General features: G+C 41.6%; 1 long non-coding RNA gene across 1 annotated transcript in view; it reads left to right on the top strand.

The window, feature by feature from the left end:
• The first annotated feature begins 380 nt into the window (after nt 1-380).
• Nucleotides 381-25,502, top strand: part of LOC122172660 (uncharacterized) — a 41,858-nt gene continuing 16,736 nt past the window's right edge. Inside the window, exon 1 of the long non-coding RNA XR_006173163.2 lies at nt 381-941. This is a non-coding gene — a long non-coding RNA (uncharacterized LOC122172660). The remainder of the gene's footprint in view (nt 942-25,502) is intronic.

Raw genomic sequence — 25,502 nt, forward strand, 5'->3', positions numbered from 1 at the left:
GCCTGTCTAATCTTCTCTTTATGTATTTCCAGTGGGACAGTCACTGTGACACATGCTCATAGGCACTGGAACTAGGGAGCTGAGGGTGCGACAGCACTCCCTGGCTTGAAGTGATTTCCGTCATATACAGGGTTTACAGTTTGGTTCAATGGCTCTCAGCACCCCCACTATACAAATTGTTCCATTACCACTGCACATGCTGTTATCTTGCTGAAGCACTTCACCTTAGCGGTATGGTTTGTGTTTGGAACACAAAGTCTGCCACTGTGTTCCCCCTGAATGGGACAGTAGCGGGGTGGTCATCCCGCTCCAGCCCTGAAGGAGTTAAAACAGCCCTGGAGAGGGCTGCAGCTGGAAAAGGTAGGCTGATGGGGAAAACAGCCACAGCTGTGGCCAGCTTAATCAGGGCCCAGCTGGCCCTTATAAGAGGGCAGTGGACTAGAAGCTAGGATACACTCTCTCTAGCTTCTCAGAGAGCGAAGGACCTGGCTGCCTGGGAAGCTGAGGAGGGTACATAGGGTGGAGCAGTGTTGGGGAAGGGCAGAGGGAGCTGGGGAGCTCTAGCCTAGCAAAGCTGCAGGCTGAGTTAAGGGCCCACAAAGGGTACTGGGGCTGCAGAGAGGCAGCCCAGAGATAAGCAGAGGCAGCTTGTCCAACCCCCCCTTGCCGATGATGAGTGGTTTACAATCTGCCCCAGGGAGCGGGGGCTAGACGATGACTGGCAGTAGTCACTGAGGCGAGGTGGGGATAGGGGGTTGGGGTTTCCCTGGGAGGGGAGACCCAGAGTGAGGGGGTACTGCGGTGGGCAGAACCCCTGGGCAAAGGGCACCAGGATCTGGGAAGGACACAGGGCCAGCGGCAGGCGAGACACTGGCCTGTAGAGGGCGTGCTGGAGGCTGAAGAGCTAATTCCCTGGACAACCAGCAGGAGGCGCTGCATCGGTGAGTCGTTGCCCTGCCACAGGGACCCTTTAAATGTCAATTTTAACTACTGCTCAATTAAAACAAAAAAGTTTCTAGTCTTTTTTGTTGCAGAGAACCTTCTGATGTAAACAAGTCACTAATTTGTGTTGAATGGTTTTTCCTAAACAATTTCAGGTTTCTCCTTTTCCACCATACAGCTACTCCGAGCTGGGTTTGGGACCCATGAAACCCAGGGCCATGGAGTCTCTTCTTTTACTTTGTATGTGTGGATGTGGGGCAATGAACCACCAATGAACTACCCCTAGCCAAAATTCTAAGGCTCACCCTGCTTAAAGGTGCCTACATTTCTGAGGTAGGCAACTCATTTCCTGCTCTTTAAGAGCTTTTGAAGCCCTATGGCATTTTTCTAGGTGAGAGGTGCAATTATAAACATTATTTTTTCTAAAAATAAATTGAATTCCCACTGATGAAGAAAACGATAGATTTCTCCCCCCCCGCCCCGGGAACAGCAGTTCTACCTCCCCATAAAGAAATAATTTAATTAATAAGCATATTCCTTGGAAGCTATTCACACTACAGCAGAAAAAAGTTAAATGATTGTAACATTTGTTTCACTTGTAGAATAGATTAGCAACTTTTCACATAAAATAATGCAATCTCAATTTGGATTTTGTTGGCTATTTTTTCCTGAGGTGTATGAAATCCTCTTAATACAACTTCTACACCTAATAGGCTGGATTTCTATTCCTTTGTATTTTAATTTGGCTAGGCATTAATCTACCTATTTTAGATTGCCAGTACTAACAAGAAGTCTGCAATGTTTCATATGCTGTGTTGGAGCAGTGATTACAAAAGCAATACAAGTAAAAGAGAAGAATTTTATTTTCAAGCAATAAGTCTCCTCTAAAAGTAATAAAACAAATATGATTCTCTTCAGCACCTGCATGTGACCAGAGGAGTAACATTTATGAGTTTATACAAAAGCATTTGTTTGTATTAAGACAATCAATTATGTGTATTTGGGGATTAAAACCTATTTACACCACTAATGCAGCTGCACAGAGGAGTAGGAGGGAATAAGAATTCATCTCACTGTCTCATGTCCAAAACACATACCTCAGCTAGTAATGAGGGACTTAACTACACAGACATCAGTTGGAAAAGTAATATTGGACATTTTGTGTTTTACCATAAGTTCTTAGAGTATATTGGGGACAACTTTGTTTCAGAAGGTGGAGGAAGTAACCAGGGGAACAGTCATTTATATTTGATTCTGACCAACAGGGAGGAATTGTTCATAATCTGAAGGTTGAAGGCAATTTGGGTGAGATCATGAAATGACAGAACTCATGATTCTAAGGAAAGGAAGGAGTGAGAGCAGCAGAATAAGGATCATGTTCCTATTATGCCTCTGGTGTTTAGGGCAGTGACTAAGCTCCTTCATTCCTGTTTGTTTCTGGCAAGTCTTTCAATGGTTTCCCCAACTGTGCCCCAGGTTTTTCAGCTCGGCTTCCACAGCTCTTCGCCATGTTGTTTTTGGGCGGCCTCGTTTTCGCTTGCCTTGAGGTGTCCATCTTATTGCTACTCTCGTGATGGAATCAGTTTCCATCCAAAGCACATGACTGATCCATCTCCAACACCTCCTGGCAATGATGGTGCTCAGATCCTCTTGGCTGCACTGTGTCAATAGATCTTGGTTTGAGATTGTTCTGGGTCAAAAGATATGGAGGATTTTTCTAAGGCAGCTTGTATGGAATGAAAATAGTTTGGACATGTCATACTTTCTTATTCCCCAGCATTCTGCACTATAAAGTAGTGTTGAAAGTATGTAGCTCTGATAAATCTTGAGTTTGGTTTTGGTGTTGTGTTTTGATTATTTCCAGACTGTATTTAAGCTCCTAAAGGTGTTCCTGGCTTTATTGATTTTGTTCCGGATGTCCTGGCTTGTTCCACTGTCCTCAGAGCACTGGCATGTAAGGTCCCATGTCAAGAAAATCTAAGGGAAAAAAGAGTTCAGGAGAGCTGGCAGTTCTTCAAAGAAAATATTAAAAGTGCAACATCAAATTAACCCGAAGCAAAATAAAGATAGGAAGAATAGTAAAAGGCCAATATGACCTAAAAATCAAAAAGGAATCCTATAAGAAGTGGCAACATAGACAAATTGCTAAGGAAGAGTATAAAAAAATAGCCTGATTTTTGTCCCTATATTCGTGTGCTAAGGCACAAGATGCAATAAGAAGAGATTCTTTAAATACATTAGGAATATGAGAAAGATGAAAGAAAGTATAGGGCTTCCACTTAGCAGGGAAGGAAAGCTAAGAACAGATAACATCAAGAACACTAAGGTGTTCAATGCCTATTTTGCTTCAGTCTTCCATAGAAAAGGTTATGGTGACCAGATACTCAACACAATTAATATTAACAGCAAGGGAAAAGGAATGCAAGCCAAAATAGGGAAAGAACAGGTTAAAGAATATTTAGTTAAGTTTAGATGTATTCAAATCAGCAGGGCCTGATGAAATGCATTAGGATGTTTAAGGAGCTAGCTGAAAATCTTGGAAATACTACTGATTATCTTCAAGACTTCATGGATGAACACAGAGTACTGGAAATGGGCAAACGTATTACTGTTTTCTTTTTTTTAAAGAGGATCTCTAAAATTATAGAAAGTGAGCCAGGTAGGGAACCTGCCAGCCCTGCCCCAACTGGACTTTTAATGGCCCCATCAGCACCGGACACCTGCCAACCCTAAGACAGAGATAGACCCTGGGAAGAGGTGAGGCTGCTTATGTTGGGGGAGGAAAGGTTGCATGTGTGTGTGAAGTTTTGGGAGGAGCTTGTATAACAAATCCCCTGGGGCCTGGGTTTGGGGGGGAGCCTGCAGGTAGGATTGTGAGGGGATTTCTGGAACCTGAAAATGGGATCAGATCTTGGTGGAGACTGCATGTTTCTGTATTTGCTTCAGTTCTGGGGTTGAGAGAGAGAATTTGGAGGTGAAAGGCAGAAGAGTGTATGTGTGTGTGTTTGGTTTTTTTGTGGCTGGGGAAGAAGCATCCATGTGTGAGAACTTTTGGTGGTGGAAATAGAAGTATGTGTTTGGGAGCAGATGAAGGTAGAGAAACTGGGAATGGAGAAATTAGTGAGAGATTGAGATATTAAGGGAAGAAGGAAGATAATGGAACAAAAGAAAGATGAAGGGGAAGAGAAGGAAAGAACAATTATCACACTATATGGAAAGGATAGTGAGGGAAAATAGACTGAAAAAGATAGAGGAAACACTAATAAGATATTGTAGAAGAAGGGAAAATACTGAGTCAAGGTAATAAAGAAATGCAAGGAAGACCATGTCAATTTAAAAAAAAAATAATTAAAAGTACAATTGCAAAATGTTGCAACAACCAACCACATTTAAAATATTTTTTTCAATGTGTGGTGTTTTCTTTTTGATATAACATGTGCTGTGGGGCCTACGGTCAGTCCTGGTTAGCGGTCTTGCCTCTTATCATTATTTAAGGTGCACAAAATTATTCTCAGTCTCAAATCTCTTTCTGTGTTTGTACCCATGCATCATAAGTGTTATTTGCAAGTATTCAAACAGCCCGAATGCACACATTTTCATGTATCTCAAAAGTTTCACAGTTTTATCATCTTGATCTAAACCATGATGAGTAAGGGTGCTGATCCTGCATTCCTTGGGCAGCTGAAATTGTCATTGACTTTAGGGGAATATGCAAAAAAGCAGGATATTTTAATCAAAATCATGGGAATAAAAATCTTCTGCAATATTTCTGTTAATGTCCAAAAAAGCAACTCCCCACACTGGTGATATATACAAAACTAAAGGGAAGGCAAAGCAAAAAGCCAGCCCAGCAAATAAAGAGTAGGAAGCAAAAGAGAAACACGTAGCAGAGGAAAAAAAACAAAGTAAGAGTAGACAGATCAAGGTAATAAAACCAATAAAGGAAATGGGAAATAGAAGCAGAAAAACTTGGTAGGTAAAGTACAGATACCAAAAATAGTGTAATGACAAGAATGGAGAGAATGAAAAAGAAAAGGTAACTAAAATAGATATAAAAAAAGAGCAGAATGAAACAAAATTATACACAAATGAGGAAAAAATGCAGAGTAATGGAAAGAGGTTTATAGAAAATCTCGGACAAAATAGATGCAAATAAAAATAGGGAAAAAAGATGGAACATTCAGAAGAATAAAAGAGCAAACAATCACAAATGACAGGGCTTATTTATTTATTAGGGCTATCAAGCGATTAAAAACTTGTGTGATTAATCATGTGATTAAAACAATTGAGATTAAACATGCAATCAATTGTGCTGTTAAACAATAATAGAATACCATTTATTTCAATATTTTTGAGGTTTTCTACATTTTCAAATATATTGATTTCAATTACAACTAGGGCGATCGATTAATTGCAGTTAATCATGCAATTAACTAAAAAAAATTAATCACGATTAATTGCACTGTTAAACAATAGAATACCAATTGAAATTAAATATTTTGGATGTTTTTCTACATTTTCATATATATTGTATTCTGTGTTGTAATTGAAATCAGTATATATTTTTTATTACAAATATTTGCACTGTAAAAATGATTAACAAAAGAAATAGTATTTTTCAGTTCACCTGATACAAGTACTGTAGTGCAATTTCTTTGTCGTGCAAGTGCAACTTACAAATGTGGATTTTTTTGTGTTATAACTGCACTCAAAAACAAAACAATGTAAAACTTCAGAGCCTACAAGTCCACCCAGTCCTACTTCTTGTTCAGCCAGTCACTAAGACAAGTAAGTTTTGTTTACATTTACAGGATATAATGCTGCCCTCTTCTTATTTACAATGACACTCGTTAAAAAAATGCATTAATTAAATTTGTGACTGAATTTCTTGAGGGAGAATTGTATGTCCCCTGCTCTGTTTTACCCACATTTTGCCATATATTTCATGTTATAGCAGTCTCGGATGATGAACCAGAACATCTTGTTCATTTTAAGAACACAGTCACTGCAGATTTCACAAAATACAAAGAAGGTTCCAATGTGAGATTTCTAATGATAACCACAGCACTGGACCCAAGGTTTAAGAATCTGAAGTACCTTCCAAAATCTGAGAGGGATGAGGTGTGGCGCATGCTTTCAGAAGTCTTAAAAGAGCAACAGTCTGAGGAATCTAGAATAATAGAATCCTAGACCTTGAGAGGTCATCTAGTCCAGTCCCCTGTACTCAAGGCAGGACTAAGTATTATCTCTTAGACCATCCCTGACAGGTGTTTGTCCAATCTGCTCTTAAAAATCCCCAATGATGGAGACTCCACAACCTCTCTAGGTAATTTAGCCAGTGCTTAACAACTCTGACAGTTGAAGTTTTTCCTAATGTCCAACCTAAACCGCCCTTGCTGCAATTTAAGCCTATTGCTTTTTGTCCTATTCTCAGAGGTTAAGAACAACAATTTTTCCTCCCTCCTTGTAACAACCTTTTATGTACTTGAAACCTGTTATGTCCAGTCTCAGTCTTCTCTTCTCCAGACTAAACAAACCCAATTTTTTCAATCTTCCCTCATAAGTTCGTTTTCTAGACTTTTAATCAGTTTTGTTGCTCTTCTCTGGACTTTCTCCAATTTGTCCACATCTTTCCTGAAATGTGGTGCCCAAAACTGGTCACAATACTCCAGTTGAGACCTAATCAGCACGGAGTATAGCAGAAGAATTACTTCTCATGTCTTGCTTACAACACTCCTGTTAATACATCCCAGAATGATGTTTGTGGTGGTTTTTTTTGGAGTTTTTTTTTTTTTCAACAGTGTTACACTGACTCATATTTAGCTTGTGATACACTATGGCCCCCTGATCCCTTTCCGTGGTACTCCTACCTAGCCAGTCATTTCCCATTTTGTATGTGTGCAACTGATTGTTCCTTCCTAGGTGGAGTACTTTGCATTTGTCCTTATTGAATTTCATTCTATTTACTTCAGACCATTTCTCCAGTTTGTCCAGATCATTTTGAGTTTTAATCCTTTCCTCCAAAGCACTTGAAACCCCTCCCAGCTTGGTATCATCCGCAAAGTACGGAACCTGAACCACCAAAAAAGAAAATCAACCTTCTGCTGGTGTTATTTGACTCACATAATGAAAATGAACCTGCGTCGGTCCGCATTGCTGTGGATTGTTATCGAGCAGAACCCATCATCAGCATGGATGCATGTCCCCTGTAATGGTGGTTGAATCATGAAGGGAGATATGAACCTTTAGCACATCTGGCATGTAAATATCTTGCGACACCGACTACAACAGTGCATGAGAACGCCTGTTCTCACTTTCAGGTGACATTGTAAACAAGAAGCGGGCAGCATTATCTCCTGAATATGTAAACAAACTTGTTTGAGCGATTGGCTGAAGTAGGACTGAGTGGACTTGCAAACTCTAATGTTACATTGTTTTATTTTTAATGCAGTTTTTGTACATAATTCTACATTTGTAAGTTCAACTTTCATGATAGAGATTGCACTACAGTACTTGTATTAGGTGAATTGAAAAATACTATTTCTTTGGTTTCTTTACAGTGCAAATATTGTAATCAAAAATAAATATAAAGTGAGCATTGTACACTTTGTATTCTGTGTTTGTAATTGAAATTAATATATTTGAAAATGTAGAAAACATCCAAAAATATTTAAATAAATGGTATTGTAGTATTGGTTAACAGTGCGATTAATTGTGATTAATTTTTTTAATTGCACAATAATTGCAGTTAATTTCTTTATAGCTTGACAGCCCTAATGACAACACAGAATACAAATTGTACAGTGCTTGCTTTATATTTTTATTACAGATATTTGCACTGTAAACAAAAGAAATAGTCTTTTTCAATTAACCTAATACAAGTAGTCATAAATATACAGCTAAGGGTAGCATAAAATCTCTCTTTACCTGTAAAGGGTTAAGAAGCTCAGATAAGCTGTTTGGCACCTGACCAGAAGGACCAATGGGGAAAGAAGATCCCAGATCCAGTCAGACCCAGACAGAGCCAGTCCCAGAACCAGAACTGGCGGAGCAACCAGCACCAGAACCATTGCCAGCACTGAATCCAGTGCTTGCAACCCAGTCTGCAACTCTAACACCAGAGGGCACCAGCGAGCTTGCACTGGCAGCAGTAGATAAACCTATGCAAGAGGCTCCGCAGGAGCCTGAAATACAACATAGTGCACCAGCGGAGAGCAGTTCACAGTCAGTGGAAACAGCCCCATCACTTACATCGCTTCCAGAGGGACCAAGTCCACAATTCAATGAGGAACTGATGTCTCCAGCATCAAGGGAACAGTTCTAGGCCAAGCAGGAAGCAGATGACAGCCTCCAGGGAGCTTGGGCGGCGGCACGGAGCACCCCACCGCCTCTCAGCTCTTCTAATTGATCCCAGTTTGTTGTAGAAGGAGGACTTTTATACAAGGAAACTCTTTCTGGTGAACACCAGGAAGACTGGCATCCTCAAAAACAGTTGGTAGTGGCAACTAATTTACCAGGTAAAGCTCTTGAGCTTAGCTCATGATCATCCTAGTGGCCATGCTGGGGTGAACAGGACCAAAGACAGTTTGGGGAAGTCCTTCCACTGAGAGGGAATGGGCAAAGACGTTTCTACTTATGTCCGGTCTTGTGAGGTGTGCTAAAGAGTGGGGGGGGGGGAACCCCCAAGACCAGGTCAAAGCCCCTCTCCAGCCACTCCCCATAATTGAGGTTCCATTTCAGGGAGTAGCTGTGGATATTCTGGGTCCTTTTCCAAAAAAGACACCTAGAGGAAAGCAGTACATACTGACTTTCATGGATTTTGCCACCCGATGGCCGGAAGCAGTAGCTTTAAGCAACACCACTGCTAAAAGTGTGTGCCAGGCATTAACAGACATTTTTGCCAGGGTAGGTTGGCCCTCTGACATCCTTACAGATTCGGGAACTAATTTCCTGGCAGGGACCATGAAAAGCCTGTGGGAAGCTCATGGGGTGAACCACTTGGTTGCCACCCCTTACCACCATCAAACAAATGGCCTGGTGGAGAAGTTTAATGGCACTTTGGGGGCCATGATACATAAATTCATAAATGAGCACTCCAATGATTGGGACCTAATGTTGCAGCAGTTGCTTTTTGCCTACAGGGTTAAGTTTAGGGTTAGGCCTACAGTTTAGGGTTTTCACCATTTGAACTTGTGTATGGCTGTGAGGTTAAGGGGCCATTACAGTTGGTGAAGCAGCAATGGGAGGGGTTTAAGCCTTCTCCAGGAACTAACATTCTAGACTTTGTAAGCAACCTGACAAAACACCTTCTGAAACTCTTTAACCCTTGCTAGAGAACTTAAAAGATGCTCAGGAAGAGCAAAAATCCTGGTATGATAAACATGCCAGCGAGCATTCCTTCAAAGTAGGGGACCAAGTCATGGTCTTGAAGGCACTCCAGGCCCATAAGATGGAAGCATTGAGATAGCCCAGGGAGCAGGCAGCGTGAAGGCTGAGCTGATTGGGGGAAGTGGCTGCAGCTGGGGCCATGCCCCAGTCAGGCTTCAGCTGGTCTGTATAAAGAGGCTGGGAGCTAGGAGCTCAGCAGTCTCTCTCTGCGTTCAGGGAGAGAAGGGCCTGGCTGCAGGGAGCTAGACACAGAGTACCTGTAGTGGAGCAGGGCTGGGGAAAGGCTGAGGAGCTGGGGAACTCAAGCCTGGAAAGCCCCAGGCTGCAGCCTAGTATTAGGCCAAGGGGTACTGGGGGTTGCAGAGGGCAGCCCAGGGCTAGTCCAAGGCAGCAGGTCCAAACCCACCTTGCCAGTGATGAGTGGCCTATACTGCAGTCTGCCCCAGGGAGCGGGGGCTAGTTGCTGACTGGCAGTGGCCTAGTACTGAGGCAAGGTGGAGATAGTGGGTAGGGGTTCCCCAGGGAGGGGAGACCCAGATCTGTGGGGTACTGCCAGGGGGCAGCATCCCAGTAATAGGGGCACCGGGTCCTGGGAGGGACACGGGTGCCAGAAGAGGACAGGCGGATCACCAGCCTGCAGAGGGCGCTCCAGAGGCTGGTGAGCTAATTCCCCGAAGCAACCAGTAGGAGGTGCCGCAGGGGTAAGTCCAGACGTCTACAGGGGTCTAAACCCAAATAAATCCGTTTTACCCTGTATAAAGCTTATACAGGGTAAACTCATAAATTGTTCGCCCTCTAACACTGATAGAGATATGCACAGTTGTTTGCTCCCCCAGGTATTAATACATACTCTGAGTTAATTACTAAGTAGAAAGTGATTTTATTAAATACAGACAATAGGATTTAAGTGGTTCCATGTAGTAACAGACAGAACAAAGCAAGTTACCAAGCAAAATAAAATAAAATGCACAAATCTATGTATAATCAAACTAAATACAGATAATCTCACCCTCCGATGCTTCAGTAAGCGTGTGTGGTGTGTTTTTTTTTTTTTTTTTTTTTTTTTTTTTTTTTTTTTTTTTTTCTCTGTCTCAGACTGGACACCTTCCAGGCCTGGGCACAATTCTTTCCCCTGGTACAGCTCTTGTTCCAGCTCAGGTGATAGCTAGGGGATTCTTCATGAAGGCTCCTCTGTTCTCTTCCACTCCTTTATATATCTTTTGCATAAGGCAGGAACCCTTTGTCCCTCTGAGTTTCCACCCCCTCTCACTGGAAAAGCTCCAGGTTAAAGATGGATTCCAGTTCAGGTGACATGATCACATGTCACTGCAAGACTTCATTACCCACTTGCCAGCACACACATATACAGGAAGACTCACAGGTAAACACAGCCATCTGCAGACAATGGGAGTCATCAAGATTCCAAACCACCATTAATGGCCCCCACTTTGCATAATTACAATAGGCCCTCAGAGTTATATTTATATTTCTAGTTTCAGATACAAGAGTGGTACATTTATACAAATAGGATGATCACACTCAGTAGATTATAAACTTTGTTATGATACCTTACAAGAGACCTTGTGCATAAAGCAAATTCCAGTTACATTATATTCACTTATCATGTTTTTATAAAACCATATAGACTGCACAATGTCCCAAACGGGAAATCCAGGACATGCTACAGATGGGTGTAATCCGCCCTACTAACAGTGCATGGGCATCTCCAGTGATTCTAGTTCCCAAACCAGATAGGGAGATACGCTTTTGCATGGACTACCGTAAGCTAAATGCTGTAACTCGCCCAGACAACTATCCAATGCCATGCACAGATGAGCTATTGGAGAAACTGGGATGTGCCCAGTTCATCTCTACCTTAGACTTAACCAAGGGGTACTGGCAAGTACTGCTAAATGAACCCGCCAAGGAAAGGTCAGCCTTCATCACCCATGCAGGGCTGTATGAATTTAATGTGCTCCCTTTTGGGCTGCGAAATGCACCCGCCACCTTCCAGAAACTTGTAGATGGTCTCCTAGCGGGATTGGGAGAATCTGCAGTCGCCTACCTTGATGATGTGGCCATTTGTTCTGATTCATGGGCAGAACACCTGGAACATCTGCAAAAAGTCTTCAAGTGCAAAAGGGAGGCAGGACTAACTGTTAATGCTAAAAAGTATCAAATAGGCCTAAACAGAGTGACTTACCTTAGACACGAGGTGGGACAACGAACTATCAATCCCCTACAGGCCAAAGTGACTGCTATCCAAAAGTGGCTTGTCCCAAAGACAAAGAAACAGGTCCAATCCTTTTTAGGGTTGGCTGGATATTACAGGCAATTTGTACCCCACTACCACCAAATCGCCGCCCCATTAACAGACCTAACTAAAAAGAAACAGCCAAATGCAGTTCAGTGGACTGAAGAGTGTCGGAAGGCCTTTAACCAGCTTAAAGTGACACTCATGTCTGACCCTGTGCTAAGGGCCCCAGACTTTGACAAACCTTTCCTAGTAACCACAGATGCGTCCGAGCATGATGTGGGAGCAGTTTTAATGCAGGAAGGACCGGATCAAGAATTCCATCCTGTTGTGTTTCTTAGCAAAAAACTGTCTGAGAGGGAAAGCCACTGCTCAATCAGCGAAAAGGAATGTTACGCCATTGTGTACGCTTTGGAAAAGCTACGCCTATACAGACAATAACAAAAAAACTTCTTCAATGGAGTTTAGCTCTCCAAGATTTTGATTTTGAAATGCAACACATTTCAGAAGCTTCTAACAAAGTAGCTGATGCACTCTCCCATGAAAGTTTCCCAGAATCAACTGGTTAAAATCTTCCTTTAAAATGTGGAAAATATTGTTAGGTTTTCTATAATCAGTAGTATATCTAGAGGTGCATGTGTCTTATTAATTCTGTTTTCTCCTAGAGTTCCAGGAAGAAATCACAGCCAGTATGGAGCAGGCTGTTCAGCACCGTCTGTGATTTGGGGGGCGTGTCATAAACATACAGCTAAGGGTAGCATAAAATCCCTCCTTACTTTTAAAGGGTTAAGAAGCTCAGATAACCCGGTTGGCACCTGACCAGAAGGGCCAATGGGGAAAGAAGATATTTTCAAATGAGGGGGGGGGAGAAAGGCGTTTTATGCTGTGTGGGTGTTCTCTCTGGAGACAAAGGGAGAGACCAAGTAAGTAATCCAGCTCCCACTGAAATGATACTTCTAAAATTACAAAAATAATAAGTAATTGCAAGGAAATGCATTAAAGTATCTTTCGTTTTAGCTTGTGAATTTTCCCTGATTCTTTGTCTAAATCACTTGGTGGTGGCAGCATACTGTTCAAGGACAAGGTGGAATTTGTACCTTGGAAAAGTTTTAACCTAAGATGGTAAAAATAAGCCTAGGGGGTCTTTCATGCAGGTCCCCACACCTATACCCCAGAGTTCAGAGTGGGGAAGGAACCCTGACACAAGTACTGTAATGCAATTTCTTTATCATGAAAGTTGAATTTACAACTGTAGAATTGTGTACAAAAAACTGCATTCAAAAATAAACAAAGGAAAACGTTAGCCCCTACAACTCCACTCAGTCTTACATTTTGTTCAGCCAATTGCTCAGACCAACAAGTTTGTTTACATTTGCAGGATATAATACTGCCACCTTGTTTACAATGTCACCTGAAAGTGAGAATAGGCATTCGCATGACACTGTTGTAGCGAACGTCACAAGATATTTACATGCCAGTTGTGCTAAAGATACATACTTCATACTGTCCCTTCATGCTTCAGCCACCATTCCAGAGGAGACGTGTCCACGCTGATGACGGGTTCTGAGCGATAATGATCCAAAGCAGTGCAGACCGACGCATGTTCATTTTCCTCATCTGAGTCAGATGCCACTAGAGAATTTTCTTTTTTTGGTGGTTTGGGTTCTGTAGTTTCCGCATCAGAGTGTTTGTTCTTTTAAGACTTCTGAAAGCATGCTCCAAACCTCGTCCTTCAGATTTTGGAAGGCACTTCAGATTGTTAAACCTTGGGTCGAGTGCCGTAGCTATCTTTAGTAATCTCACATTGGTACCTTCTTTGCAAATCTGCAGTGAAAGTGTTCTTAAAATGAACAACATGTTCATGGAAGAGGGTTGGGGTGCAGGAGGGGGTGTGGGCTCTGGGAGGTTGTTGGGATGTGGGAGGGGACTCAGGGCTGGAGCGGAGATGGGGGTGCAGGCTCTGGTCGGTGCTTACCTCAGGTGGCTCCCAGAAGCGGATGGCATGTCCCTCTGGCTCCTAGGCAGAGGCACGGCCAGGGGCTTTGCATGCTGTCGGTTCCTGGCCAATGGGAGCTGCGGAACTGATGCTCGGGGCAGCGCCTGCACAGTAGGCAGGGGCAGCACGCGGAGCCCCCCTGGCCGCCCCTGTGCCTAGGAACCAGAGGGATATGCCAGCCACTTCCAGGAGGTGCACAGAGCCGGCCAACCAGACTTTTAGCAGCCCGATCAGCTGTGCTGACCAGAGTTGCCATGGTCCCTTTTTGACCTAGCGTTCCAGTCGAAAACCAGACACCTGGCAACCCTAGTTCTTTTAAATACATAGGCCCAATTCTGCAGCTTTATGTGCACTAATGAGCATTTAATAACCTGAGTATTCCCATTGGCTTTGCCTGTGTATGTGAGTGCTCGCTGTGGTAAGAGCCATTTTTAATGTTTTTAATCCACAAAGTAAATTGTTCTTTTAGTGTGAAACAATACTTTTTTATTAGTTAAACATATCCAGCTGGCTGGACCTTTTATGCATTAGAATAAGGACAGAAAACCTCCCTTTTGTTTTAAGTTTTCTTTTGCTTAGATTGTACTCTCATTCCTTGTATTTTATATTTATAGCTTTTAATGTAGATTGTTTAAAATGCTCATAAGAGCAAGGAAGGGAACAGTTTAACCTTTGACAAAGGCAGGATTTTTAGATTTAACTGAAAGTACTTACTTAAAAAAAAAAATCTGTTTCCATTTACTGATGGGATCCTTTTTTAAAAAAAAAAAACCTGCAGGTTAACTACATACAGTAGAGCCATGATTAGCCTCGCCAAGAAAGGCCAGATCTTGCAAAGCCCCAGTCACATGAACAGTCCCTACTAATGTGAGTCCAGTTGAAGTAGATGGAACTACTCACATGATTAAGGTTTTGAAGAAGCTGGTCCCAATTTAAACACTTGGCAAAACTTGTGCCTCCATAATATTTGTGGTCCATAGTAAAACCTCCTAAGTGGTTTCTGATTCCTTTCCAGTGCTAAACCCCTTTTAAAGGAAAAGCCTACCAATTGATGAGCTTGCATGAACTCCCAAACATCTTTGCTAAAATAGTAACAAAACAAGTCCCACAAAAACTGAGTCATAGGATTACATTTTTTCTCTGATACAATGGTATAATCCAGAGGGAACCCAATGATACTATTTCTGGACTAACCGTAGTGAAAACAAGAGCAGAATTTGGCTCACTGCTTGGAAGGAGTCTGTTGCAAACTGAAAGACAGCCTATTTTCCTACAAAATAGGCCAAATCTTGTAGTTCTTATCCAAAATTTCCATTGTCAATTGACATCAAAGGGAGTTTTGCCTGAGTAAGAACTATAGAATGTGGCCCTGTTAACAAGATCTCCAGAAAAAGAAAGAGAACCCATGTACCCCCAATGCAGATAGAGGTAAGAAACTGTTTTCAGGCTCTCTGCACAGGTACTACAACGGAGAATGATTTGGAAGAGTAATCTGAGGGAAGGGATCAGAAGGAGACCCCATAGACTGGAAGGCATGGGATGCATAGTCCTAGGGATGGGGGTTCCAAGATCACCACTCCCTAGAGTAGGAGATGGGTGGTGGTGGTTGGGGATTCCTTCCTAAGGGGGACGGAGTCATCCATCTGCCATCCAGACCGGGAGACTTGAGGAGTGTGCTGCTTGCCTGGAGCTAGAATTCAGGATGTGATGGAGTGTCTGCCAAGACCGATCAAGCCCTCGGACTGCTATCCCTTCCTACTTCTCCACGTAGGCACCAATGATACTGACAAGAATGACCTTGAGCAGGTCATTGCAGACTATGTGGCTCTGGAAGTTTGAGGTGTAAGTCGTGTTGAAGGAAAAGGCCCAAGTAGGGACCATCAAATTGTGGAAGTAAATGTGTGGTTGCGCAGGGAGTGTCAGAGGGAGGGCTTTGGATTCTTCAACCATGGGATGTTCTTCCAGGAAGAAGAAATGGGATCCACCTAAGGAAGAGAGGGAAGAGCATCTTCCCAGGCAGGCTTACTAACCTAGTGAGGAGGGTTTTAAACTAGGTTCGCTGGGGGATGGAGACCTAAACCCTGAGGTAAGTGGGGAAATGAGATACTGGGAGGGAACACAAGGAGGAGGGTGCAACAGGGGAGGCCTCCTGATTACTACTGAGAAAGTAGGGGAATCAGCTAGTTATCTTAGGTGCCTGTATATGAACTCAAGAAGCAGGAAGAATTGGAAGTCCTGGTACAGTCAAGGAACTATGATGTGATTGGAATAACAGACTTGGAAGTCCTGGTACAGTCAAGGAACTATGATGTGATTGGAATAACAGACTTGGTGAGGGAACTCACATGACTGGAGCACTGTCATGGATGAGTATAAACTCTTCAGGAAGGACAGGTGGGGGAGAAAAGGTGAAGGAGTTGCACTGTATGTAAGAGAGCATTATGGTTGCTCAGAGTTCCAGTATGAAACTGGAGAAAAGCCTGTTGAGAGTCTTTGGGTTAAGTTTAGAGGCAAGAGCAACAAGTGTGATGTCATGGTGGGCATCTGCTATAGACCACCAGACCAGGAGGATGAGGTAGACGAGGCTTTCTTTGTACAACTAACAGAAGTTTCCAGATCACAGGCCCTGGTTCTCATGGGGGACTTCAGAAAGGTGATCAGGAACAGTCAACATGGATTCACAAAGGGCAAGTCATGCTTGACCAACCTGATTGCCTTTTATGATGAGATAACTGGCTCTTTGGATATGGGGAAAGCGGTGGATGTGATATACCTTGACTTTAGCAAAGCTTTTGATACGGTCTCCCACAGTATTCTTGCCAGCAATTAGAGATGTATGAATTGATGCAACATCCAGCTCCAAGATGGAGTTTTGGAGTCACATGGGCAAGTCACATGTCCATGCATGACTCAGTTTTTACAGGCAGCAGCCATTATTTACATGCTACCCTGAACGTCCTCAGGTTGACTTCTTATGTGGATTGGAGCCTTCCAAGATTCATTGTTCTTTAAGTGTTTCTTGATTGGGCATTTAATTTGCACATTCCTTTCTCAAGAAGCTGACCAAATGCTTTACTAAGGCTACTTAGAAATCAAGCAAGTACACAGCCACTATTTATAACTTCGAATACGACACGTGCATACAAATAGGATGAATATATTCAGTAGATCATAACCTTTACATAGATATGTTACATGACATATGTAGCATAAAACATATTCCAGTTATATCATGTATACATTCATAAGCATATTTCCCTGAAGCCTTTTGGGTGCAACATCACACATAACGTTACACTGGGAGCAGGGGTGAAGGGCAAAGGACTTCAGGGTAGCCCAAGAGGAGAAGAAGAATTATTGGTTTGGCTATTGATATGGATTTACAGTTGGATTAGCATTACCCTAAAAAATGACTGAATTTAGGAGTTGATCTGGCCAGAGGACTGGGCTATGGTGGAAGACCCAGAAAGGGCCAAAGAGGTGACCAATGTGGGGGATGAAGTCCCCTGCAATGTCCTGACTGAACACCAGGAGTGTTACAGCAGTGAGTGCAACCACTGATAGGGTGGCACAAGGAACACTACGCTGACTAGTGACTATATCATGAAGGGTGAGCCTCCTAAGGCCATTTACACCACTTATATGACCACGCTGTAGTGCAAGCACAGAATTGGGCCACACTCTCTAATCCTGCCAGAAATGAGAACATAAATGCCACAGAGCAAGTAGTCCTCAAGCTAGGCTTGCAGTGCAAAAAGAACAGAGTTACTGTAGATTCATAACAGAAATGCAACTGTTCCCTACTCCATGTCATCTCAAACTCCATCTGATTATCCAAATAGATTTGGCAAGTGCCCAAATGGAATTCTATGGATATCTAGTTTTGTGAGAGTAAATAACTGTATAAAGCTAGTCACGCTCTCTGCAACAGATTTCTGTGATTTATTAGTAAACCCACCAAAGAAACTTGCTTCAAAATAAAAGGGATAACAATAAAATCTCAGCTGCATCAGTGTACATGGGAGCTCTTTTGGTGGCTAATGACATTAGGCCACAAAGATTTGATTGGAACTCATTTGGGATTGCTGGAATAATTTATGCATGGCTTCACCACTTGTGAGTAAGGTGGCCATCCCAAGCTCATGCCTTTATACCACCCCATTCTACCTGGCATTCCTTTTATGAACCATTTTACAGGAAATCTATTTTAGAAATGTTAGAGGTGGTTTCTTTCTAAAAGTATTAGTACTGTAATTTAAAATATTGTTCCTTTAAAAGCAAGTTACTTTGGTATTGAGTTCAACTGTACAGGCCCTTTAAGGAGAGGAAAATCATAACTAATACAATTTTAGAAACTTCTAACATGACCCCAGAATAGCTTTTCCATGCTTAATAATGTTATGATTTTAAGGTCTGCTATTTCAAGGCCTACCAGAACTGGAAGGCAGTACTGTGCCTCATCAAAAGCTTGATAGGTTGTGAGGTATTCCATCTTGAATCAAGTGTAGCAATGAATATTGCTGCTCTTGAGTCTCAGGTCTGTGTGGTTTCCACATTTGGTGGGAAAGTTCCAAAGTTGAGGGGGAAAGGAAACATTTAAATGGCAATTTGGGGTTTTTTAATTATTTCAAGCTGCTCAGAGTTAGTCCCAGTGGTGGAGATGGCTTAATGGGCAAAGGGTAGGTTAAGCAGTTGTAGGTGCATGATAAATGCAACTTGTCACATGGCTATTGCCTCCACGTTTGTAGTATTTGTGTACGTGTTTCTCCAGCTGCTGTGTTCATTATTCTTGATTCAGATACCGAGTCAGACATCTGAGCATATGGTTGCAGACAGCCTATGTTGTTTGTGCTTTTTTTTTTTTTTGTTAAATTAGTCCTTACCATGGGCCGGACTGTAATCTTGCAATCTGCCCTGAGTGTGGTGTTTCCCAGAAGCAGACCAGGGAACAAATCGTGACTCAGACTTCTAACCCCTCCTTTGCTCTGGGGAGGGAGTAAGTTACTTTATCCTTTCTGAAGCATCTTGCTTCTCCATCCCCCTGCTACAGATTCACAGCCAACTACTTTGGGTTGCTTCCACTCCTATCCCCCTCTGCCTCCACCCACCCACTTGCTCACAGTGTGGAGTAGCAAATAACCCCAGCTCTCTTCCCCAGGGCTGCTGTCATAATTTCAGCAATGGAGGAAGTGGAACTTTACTCCCCTTTGCAGCTGTGTGAGAGCTGTGACAGTCTGGTCTCAGAAATGTAATGATGATTGTTTAGATTGATTTTGTCTTTCTTCATACCCCTGTTAATCAAGAATTTATAGTCTATTCCAATTGATGCTTTATTCTCTCAGGGTTTTTAAAACATATGTAATGAGACAGTTCACTTTTATATGTAACTCTGTTAGTTTTCAACAGTTTTATGGAGGGAACACACAAATTTCAAGGGACATTCCATACTTGAAGTTAGCACTGAAAATGACTTCATTTCACTCATTAAAGCCAATAATTCTGGCTGACAGCTGAAATGCCAATAATCATTACTGCTTATGTTAAGACTTCACCCCCCCACGCTCAAAGATGCTTTGTCATGTTCTAACTGTCAGGAAGTTTTTGTTAGAAGGGATGAGGAGGAGATTTAAGGAAAGACTCAGAATTCCTAGCCCTTTGTGCAGTACATGGTAGAAAATGATGGCTGACTTGTTCATGAACACATTTAAATTAATACAGAACTACATTCTAGCCTTGTCTAAGGCAGTAGAGATAAGGGCCAATCTAGCAGTTATCTGTGGGTAGCTGACTGTGCTTATGGCATGGCACGAGATATTTTGTTGAGCGTAGCAGGATGACTCAGGGCAGGCTGCAGTTTACATGTGGATCCTGCTGCTGCTTGATAGAAACATGCACACTAGCTGGTTTAGAGGCCAGTTTGGAGCCTAATAGACTGTTGGCTATTTGCTGTTGCTATGTGGCTTGCACCCTAGCATGCCTCTCACCATTTGTACTTCTGTGCATGATGGAAGTATCTTGCCTAGCTGCTTAAAGGGGAGAAAAACCTATGCCTATGCCCTTTCCCCTGCCTCATTGTATACCAGTAAACTTGACATCAGTATCAGGACTCAGCCCAGTATATCTGACTTGAAGATTCCCATTAAAAATATACTGAATAGCAAATATCTTGTCTTTGTACTTACACTTTTTGTGGTGGTGTCTTTAAAATGTATCCCTTTTCTTCTCAACAGAGAAAAGATTCAGTCTCATAATGCTGGGAGTGGAGTGGGAGGAAAATCAGAATTACTGTAGTGCTAACTCAAGTGTGCAGTGATGCCAGTCCTGTTATCTTGGGATTCCCACCATCCTCTCAGAACAGACAGAACCAGCTGTTTAAGGGGGGAATGTACAAACTTCTGAATGTTGAGAGCTTAAGGCAGGCTAATGGTCAGCAAAATTACTATGTTAAAACACACATTTTTATTCAAAAGGTCTACTCCCTGCATATTTTGGAGTTATAGCTATAGTAATAGTTATATTACTTTTACTGACCAAAAACTTGTTTTTACTATTGTTAGCACTACAGAGCTGATAGAGCTTTGGGAGAGTGAGCAGGCTTCTATTCTGTTTTGCACATCATTAAAAAAATTGTCAGCTGATCTCTTATTGCAGAATCTTTATTACTGGTGATGCAGAAAGAACACTATTTTCACGTAACAGCTGGAATTTTCAGTCTGATAGGAAAAACATTGTTTTAACTTGTACACTGAACAGATTTCATGTGGAAGTCACTGAGTGTGAATAAATATGCACCTCAATTATATCACTTAAAGAATAACATTGAACTATAATGCTAATGTTTTTATTTGTTTTGTTCTGTCAATTGCTGTTTTTTAAGGCTGTGTTGAAGCCTTTGGCTTCAAGGCTGCATTAAAACATATGGTACTTCTACCCCCAAATGCTCAAAAATCATGAGTTTGGTCTAAAAAAATCATGGAATTGACTTCAAAATCCTGAGATTACAGAAAAAATGAGGGAGCGGTTCTAGTTACTTTCTAGTTTTTGAGCCTTTATCATAAACTTGTTTGCATTTACAAACTTCTCTGCAACCAAGAGGTAACTTACAAATGAAACCTGCAGTTCCCAGTTTCACTCAGTCCAGGAGCTCGGGCTTTGAGGAAAGTGCCAAACATTTTAAGATTCACAAGCACTGGCAACACTGTTCCCAGATCAAAAAAAGGGCACTAAACTGGTGTTAAGGTTTTAAATCTCTAGCAATAACTTAAAACAAAAAACTTAATAGAACATGGAAGCTTTGAAGAAACACAAGCTTTAAATTTCCTGAAAGCCAGAAAATTTAAAGCTCAGATTACTCTGGAACCCCTAAAACACAGAAATGTTTGGAAATGCAAAGTTAGGGTACCTTTCTTCCACCTAATCCCCACAAAAATACAGCTGCCCCTAAACAGTGTCCCCCTTGTGTATGCTCCTTTTAAGGTGAAGACATTTCAAACTATATTATGTACTTAAGGCCTATTGCTTTCCACAGAAGTTTTGAATGTGAAAGGACTACAGAACTAGGCCCTTGGCTAGTTAGCCATTAAAGCAAGGTTAACACTGTAGGTATCCTTGAAAGTCCAAAAAACAGTTCTGACTATTGAGAGGTTCAAAAGTCCATAGCAAATGGCTTCAGCCTCCAAAATTAAGCATGAGAGCATCCAAAACTACTGAAAAACATTAGAGCTCATGGAGGGCAGATGAATAGAACAAGTTTGGAGTTTCTAGCCTGAAATATGCTGTTCCAAAAGAGTTAGACCTTTGTAAAGTTTATATCCTGTAAAAATTCTCGTCCTGTTCACTTCAAATACGCTACCCCAATAAAATATCTCTTAAGGCAAGGATTACAAGTAGTGCAGTTTGAATTTGGGTTGAGGAATTTAAGGAAAGTTGGGATTGAATTAGATTTATTATAGAAAGCTCATTACAGCCAAAATACTACTGTCGTGCCATATAATAAACAATCTAGAATTGGGAAGACTCAATGTGGCCTCAAAAGAACACAAAAAGTAGCTATGAAGTGAATTAATAGAAGCAGACGGGGCACTGAAAATATGTCATTTGTGGGATGTGAGAGGAGGGGTCAAATCAATAGGAAATCTGAGGAATCCATAATAAATCAAGGTGTAGTATCTGACCCAACAGTAACAGTTTTTCAAGACTGAAACAAAGTTCTTATTCAAACAGTCTTTGTTTTATGTTTTAAATATTGACTTATCATCCTATTGTTTGAAAATCAACTGTTTTTGTTGAAGCAGAAGCTTGTTGTATAGAATTTTATCTAAGACTTAGTTGAAATCTAGAGAAATTGTGCTGTGTGAGCTTCTGTACCTTTATCAACTTTATCTGCAATGGCCCTAAAAAGATTAGTCAAGCTGGAAACCTAATCAGGTAGAGTGAATATTTTACCAACTCTAAAGGTGGAATCCCCATCAAACTAGTCTTTACAAACTAGAAGTTAATTGATAAAAGGTGGCATGGATAGAACCAGTTTACATAAAATATGCATTTATCTGAAACTTTGCTCAAAACACGAAACTGAAAAAACTGACGTTCTAAAAGTTGTTTTATTCATTTTGGAGCACATCTGCACTTCTGGTTCTGTCTGAAACTGGAATGAAAAGAGCAAAATACTGAAAGGAACGCTATTTTTGTGGTGTGTTCATCACAGCCAGAAACCGAAAAAGCCAAAAACCTAGAGACAGCTTGTTCTCTTGAGTTTTCCAGCCCAGATCTCCAAATTCAGGAGACCAAAAGGGCTTGGAAAAGCATCTGGGCTTCTGAATGTTTTCCCAACTGAACCTCCATCAGCAGAAAAACAATATAGGGAAAACAATTAAGGAATTCTAGATTACAGCTATTATATTAGTGACACAGATTCAGAGTGCAGCAGTTTCCTTGAACCAATGTATTTCAAAGCAAAACAATCTGTGGTGTTTGAAACCATGGAAGTGTGAAGTCTTTGTTTATTGTGTACTGCATTTTTAATTTAATAATAAGAAAACCTGCACTCAGAGACAGTGGACATTTTGTTGTCAGATTTGCTGCAGCCTGTTACAGAGGAGATACATCCAACACTGTGCTCACAAAGAACAGAAGTAAACTTTCCTCTTATTGTTAATCAAAACTAAAAATAATGTAAACATTGAAATAATATCGTTCTTTGTGACTGGAAAAAACTAAACACAACCTATATCACTATAATTTTTCTAAGAGAGGACTTTCATTATTTACTAATAGCTTTCAGTTTTTGCTTTCACACATCTTTTTCTAGAAGAAACATAGTAAACGGATCTTATATAGTTACTTGCATTTTCATTCTCTTCCATAACATAATCAAATGCACAGTAAAGTCTGGTCTACACTACAGAGTTAGGTTGATGTTGGGTAGTTTACGTCGACCTAATTATGTCAGTGTACACGCTACAGCCTTGCTCCCACTGATGTAAGTGCCCTGCTACACTGACATAACAACTCCACCTCTAGGAGAAGCGTAGGGCTTATGTCAGTGTAGTTAGGGTGATGCAGTGTCGGTCTACTCACTGCGTTACTTACATCGGCTGTTGGCTGTCATTCTTGTCAATTTCATGGCTCCATACAGTGGAAAAGAAAAGAGAGCCTGGGCCAGTAGTGGACTCCAGCTAGAGCCCTGCCACGCCTGGGCTCCCTGCTCCCAGCCAGGCTGCTGACCGCTGCCCCAGGCTCCCTGCTCCCAGCCAGGCTGCTTCCAACTGCCCCAGGCTCCCTGCTCCCAGCTGGGCTGCTGTCCAGGCTTCCCGCATCCAGCTCCCCACTAAGGGAGGGGAGAAGCCTGGGCCACTGCCCCCTGGACCCAGCAGGGAGGAGAGAATCCTGGGCCATTGCCCCCTGCTCCCAATGTGGAGCTGAGAGCCCAGAGGGCAGCTGGGTTCCTGGAGAGGAGCTGTGCAGAACTGAGAGCCCTGGCTCTCAGCCCCCATCACTGCCCTTCTTCAGTCGGTGGAAGCGCTCCTGGTGAGGATACGCACCACCAACAGAAGAAGGGCCGTGTGGACATCAGCCACTGCATTAATTACTGCGGTGGCTGTAAGTTGACCTAACATAGGTCAACTTAAGTTTGTAGTGTAGACATACTCTAAATCTACTATAAATTCAGTATAATCATATCACCTGGTTATCAGAAGTTTGTAAATAATTAGCATATGCTGCCTTAGTTGTCATCAAACAACGAGCCCTAGACTTTACTAACAGAGAATTTTGCCATTGAAGCTCTGTTTAAAAAAATTGAGCTTTCACCCTGAAAATATATTTTAGATGAACAGCTCCAGTCTTCTACAAGTTCAGTAATAGAAACAACAAAAGCAGGTGGACAATCCCTTGCTTGCTACTGTTCTTGAAGAAGAGCATTTCACCCTGTACAATAATATGTCAACATATTTTCTATGTTGTTTGGTATTTAGACTTAAAATTTATTGCCAAGCTTCCTGGTAGCAAGCTGTGCAGGTTGCAAGTGGAATCTGATTGAGGTGAGTGAATTAATGTGGTGGCTGTTTGGAATGTCGTCCAGCTGCCAGTTAGAATTTCATTTGTTTTCCTTTTGCACAAGTGTGAAATGAACAGCCCTAGATTTCAGAAGTGTGAGTGTACATTTTTATATCTCACACTAATGAATACCTTTTTTCTATCCTCCTTATTCTGGGATGTAGAATTTATTTGTAGATGTTATTTACTACTGGTGTGATAGAGAGGGGGAATTTTACCTCAGACATTAAACATGTATTTAAAGAAAGAGAGGGACTGGGGCAATCCAAAAGTGGGTAGATAAACTACCTCAATTTCACAATGTTTGCCATTAGATCTAAAGTGAGATAAAAGGAGTTTGAATTACAAACAATTTTGGAAGGAAGTGTTATTCACTTAATGCATCTTAGGAAAAATTGTTGCTGAAATGTCATTTTGTACTTGTTTGTGTTTGGAATTTTACATCCTCTAATTTGACCCTTCTCCTGAAGGACACCAATTTTATGTACAATCTCCACTACTCTCCCATACACACAACTATCCTCCTCTGCTATCAATAGGCTGATGATAATTCAGTTTGTAATGTGTTCTGATGTGAAAGGCGCTGCATAAGACTGAATTGTTGTTGTTGCTGATATGGCCAGAAATTTCCCCAACTAGATCTGTCAATAACTGACACTAAAACAACAAGGTACGAAGTGTATTTGAAGAGTGTCAGACAACATTGTTTTTTCTGTCTTCTCTAGGCAAACTGTTCTTCAGATAGGTGATTTGACCTAGCTTTGTTTAAATAGATTAAGGGCTAAATGGTTTGAAAAGAAATAAAGGAAGAGAGAAAAAATGGAAACAGACTAATATTAGTTGCTTTGCACAATGCAAATCTCAATGTTCTCTAGTCCAGTTATAATTTGTAACTAAAAATATCACTCCACTCCATGAACTTTCACTCCATGCATCTGAAGAAGTGAGGTTTTTTACCCACGAAAGCTTATGCCCAAATAAATCTGTTAGTCTTTAAGGTGCCACCAGACTCCTTGTTGTTTCTTTAAAAATATCACTGTTATTTATGAGAGAGACAGGGTAGATGAGGTAATATCTTTTACTGGACCAACTTCCATTGGTCAAGCTTCACAGGCTCTTCCTCAGGTCTGGAGAAGGTAACCAGTGTCTCTAAGCTAAATACATGGTGGGACAGATTTGTAAGTGTGAGAGGTACATACATGTTGTAGAAGATCACTTAAAATTAAGTGGACAATTAAGCGTTAGCAGGCAGTAGGGTGTGTTACAAACTGTTATAATGAGCCATAAAACCAGCGTCTCTGTTAAGTCCATGGTTTTTAGTATCCAGCAGAGTTATGAATTTAAGTTCGCAGGCTCATCTTTTGA

Source organism: Chrysemys picta, chromosome 2 (assembly GCF_011386835.1).
Source record: "Chrysemys picta bellii isolate R12L10 chromosome 2, ASM1138683v2, whole genome shotgun sequence".
Taxonomy (NCBI): domain Eukaryota; kingdom Metazoa; phylum Chordata; order Testudines; family Emydidae; genus Chrysemys; species Chrysemys picta.